We start from the raw sequence: 4127 nt of genomic DNA, 5'->3' as shown, positions 1-4127 counted from the left end.
AGAGAGAGAGAGAGAGAGAGAGAGAGAGAGAGAGAGAGAGAGAGAGAGAGAGAGAGAGAGAGAGACTAAAGTGAGAATCTATTTTAAGTGACTACTTAAAATTGTCAGCATTTGTACAAGATTAAACAGGGCGGAGCAGGGGGAGGGGAAGGGGATGGGAAGCAAACACATGCACTGTTGTCTCTCCTGGAGATTTCCATTCCTAAATCCCAGGGAAAGGATGGTTAGAAAACGGTAGAGAGCAATCATGTCTACAGGCATCAAACTCATTGGGCACTGCAAAGGCAACAGGGAAGGATGCAGTTAGTAGAGCTGCTGTCTTCACCTGCTCACATGCCTTCATGGACCACTCAAGGTGCACACTTGGACAACGACAAGGACTGAGAAGCCAAACAGAGCACAGGCATTTTCAGCAGGAGAAAACCTGGCAAAACGATACCCAAAAATTGGACCAACCTACAGACATTTGGCAAAAGAAACTGCAAATTATATCCCACTTGATTTTTAAAGAGTTTGGATTCAAATGTAGTGATTTTGATTCCTCAATGTTTCCAAACAGTTTCTGCACAAATTTTGGAGACTGATTCTGAATTGTGTATCAAAATGGCTGTCTTTAAGAATCTGTTTGTTCTTAAAGGCAAGAAAGAGTATATTGTTTGCCAAATGTTATAGCTAGCTTAAACAAAAAAAAAATTATAAGCCATTTTTACTATGTAATTTACATTCCTTTAAAGTGTGACTAAAATGTTACACAGATAATTTATTCTCCCACCTAAAATACTGTGAGTTAGACACATTTTTTCTTTGGTATCGATCATTCTTCAAGGACTGATAAATCAGTCTTGGAATGAGGCTGTGTCTACACCATTGCTTCCCAACCAATACTAGAACTTTGAAAATAAGCATTGAGACAGAGCCTTCAATTTCCCTGGACTTTCTCAAGGAATTTAAGAAACTGAGTGGGGAGATGCTTAGGGAAAGCATACTGAGTATGATGTACAGTGAAGCTTAGGCCACCCAGACATCGGGATGGATAGGATTGGACGAGCATGCACATGGAAGACTGGTTCAAAGTGTTCCTGCTTTGGGTGGGGGGAGTGAATTTGGAGCCTATGACTCCACCCAAACTGTTGGGAAACAATGGCCCTCCCAAGCGCCAAAACGGTTCTCTGAAAATATGAAAACTTTATCAGCCAAATGATTGTTTCTATGTCAACAAACAGGAAAACTTACAGTTTTCATCAAGTTGACTACTTGTTAGATTTGTCAGTTTCATGAGTTGTTTTGGACTTGGGTAAACACAGCCTAAACCAGTACCTATTAATTAAGCCAGCCATGCAAAACAGCAAAACCCATAAGCAGCACTTAGGAGAAACTCAGTTAAATCTATAAAGAGCGTGAGCAAGCAAGTTATAATTAAATACCAGAGCTCTTCAGGCCACTGCTGCTCACTGCCATCAGATTCACTACTCTTGTGACCACTGAAAATGTAAAAGGGACCTTCGGAGCTTTTCAGGGCTGAAGTATGGGTTTTGAACTACCTCAACATCAAACACATCATTCAACTTGGAGTTTGAGAGGAAGATGTTTCAAGAATGTCTAAGTGTTCTCTGCTGATGTAACTTTTATTATGACTTCTTGTTTGAAAATGGAACCCTGGGTATTTATCAGTGTGCTAAGTGTCCTTAATCAGGCTTAATTTGTTCACTTCTGAAATTTTAATTTCACAACTAAAATTTGTGATCAACTTGCTTTCTGTTTTCTAGTTTAATCGACATATTTTCCCATAATTCCATAAATTAGTAAGTTGGACCAAGTCCATTGAACTGTAGGCAAGAGTTGATTCTCCTCCTTTGGAACTTTTACTTTCAAAGAACTGAGATGTCAGAAATTCCCGCTATGATGCATCTAACCTAATTTGGCAACCACAGACTCATTCACAGAACGAGTTACAATCACTTAAGAAACCATGGTCATTCTAGTGCCTTTAAGCCTAACAGAATAGAAGTTACTTGAACAAATGCCACTGTCATTAGTGAGTAAGCTCTTTTAAAATTTAATGTTTGAAAATTTTCTCTTACCACTACACTGAAAAGCTTCTGGGTGGGGTTCTGTGCACAAGACCCATAAAAAAAAGTCTTAGGTATTCAGAAAAAAAAAGGATGCCTTAGAGTTGATTTAAGCATGACCTTCGAATGATTGGGGCAGTATTCATAGTTAGAGATGACCAAGAAGGCTTTAACTCTAGGACCTGTGAGTCATCAAAAACAAAATTCATTGAGATGTTTCACTTGACACCTGTGAAGACTGTTCAGCAGCAGCTATGCACAGGAGAAGGCAGGCCTACAGGATACATTTTAACATTGATAGCATTGAGATGTCATTGCATCTGGGAATATCATGTAAGCAAATCTAACATAAAGACTAAGGAATGGGAGCTGAAAAGTTAGAACAGCTGTTAATTTCATTAAAGGAATCTGACTTTTAATATGTCATGGTAAGATTGCTTTAAGTGGCTAGCTTTAGTAAAAACCCTAAATATATATCACACAAATTTTACTTCTGTGGCGTTTCTTTCTATTCTATAGAAAGGCCGATTATAGTAAGTTTTCTATCATGGTCTGTTAGGGTGCAGAAGGCTGGCTCATTAATAATTTCCAAAGACACATTTCGTGGGGACTGGCACATATGTTTTGGATATCTACCACTCCTAACCTTCAACATGGAATTATACTGTACTATACATGTCGATTGCTGAGCAGTTCAAACTCTGAATGCCTGTGACCAGGTTACACCAAGGCAGAACAAATCATATATTGGTGACTGCATGTCTGCCTCCTTGGGGAGGCTCTCCTCCATGTGCCATTTAATACTATCCCATTGTTTAGACTTTCTAGGATGAATGTGACAGGCAGGATCAGAAGCACAGACCTTCCAATCCACCTGCACGGGAACACAGGCTCAGCAAGGTGAAGGAATTGGGCAGAGTGATGATCCAGGAAAGAAATGTGAACTCAAGGTCTATGTCCTAACTCACTCTGATTGGATCCTGTCGCTGCCTGTTGACTTCCATCATCTCTGCAATAGTCGTAGGAGGCTACTGAATCACATCTCGTGAAAATATCTAGCGGTTTTGTATCATAAGAACACCATACTTTGTAGGAATGATAGGTACACGGTAATTGGGTATTACATTCCTCTGTCATCTCAATGTGCAGAAACATTTTCAATCTGGAATGTATGTCCAAAACTGGAGAGATGTTCAGGTTAATTCCAGTGTTGGCCTACAGACTGGGCAGAGATCTCTACCCTCTAACAACGCAACCACTTTTTAGGTTGGTTTTTAAATAGATTCTCCTGATGTTCTCATACACAGGTTCCTTCCCCACCCCATGGCTTCTTAACGGTGCAGGATTTTCCATGACATCTGGTCTTTGTGTCAACATCCATTTATAGCATATCAGCTGCAATGAACAGCAACTGTGTACAAGGCTGGTTCTGTATTTCACATGGATCTAAAAGTAATAGCTTTCAGAATGGTGTAAAGACTTTGAGATTATTAAAATATCTTAAAGGACTTAAGAAAGTTATGGAACCCCCTTTAGACCTGGTGGAAACCGGGACAAGAAAACAAAGGGAAAGTAAACAACAAAATCCTCAAGCCCCAGTTTGTAAAAGGAGATGTCCCAGAAGAGGAGTACAGTTCATGTTGCTAGATTTCTTAATTTCTCCATCTTTTGGAGCGTGTGTGTGTGTGTGTGTGTGTGTGTGTGTGTGTGTGTGTGTGTGTGTACTGTGTGTATATGCACCTGTACCCGTACACATAGTGGAGTATTTTATTCCTTTACTCTCTCCTTTTCGTGATGGAGTCTATTACTGAACATGATGCTTAGTGACTAGTTTGGCTGCTTTGGCTAGCCAGTGAGTCCCTGAGATCCTCCCATTTCTTCCTTCCAGTGTCTGGATCCTAAGGATGCTGTACCAACCAGGCTTTTATCTGGACCTTAGGGTGGAATCAGTTCCTTAAGCTTAGGTTACAAGGGCTTTTCCCACAGACTCTAAAGTGGTTCCTGTGGTGGTTTGAATGAGAATACTCTTCCACCTCCCCACCCCTCCCACCCCCACCC

The 4127-nt window shown here is 40.4% G+C and overlaps 1 protein-coding gene across 14 annotated transcripts in view; it reads right to left on the bottom strand.

Annotated features, from left to right (window-relative positions):
- Positions 1 to 4127, bottom strand: part of Camk2d (calcium/calmodulin dependent protein kinase II delta) — a 247575-nt gene that overhangs the window by 64729 nt on the left and 178719 nt on the right. The window lies entirely within an intron of this gene.

This window comes from Mus pahari, chromosome 4 (assembly GCF_900095145.1).
Source record: "Mus pahari chromosome 4, PAHARI_EIJ_v1.1, whole genome shotgun sequence".
NCBI lineage: Eukaryota > Metazoa > Chordata > Mammalia > Rodentia > Muridae > Mus > Mus pahari.
Note: the sequence above shows the minus strand (reverse complement) of the source record. Positions and strands in the feature narration are given on the sequence as shown.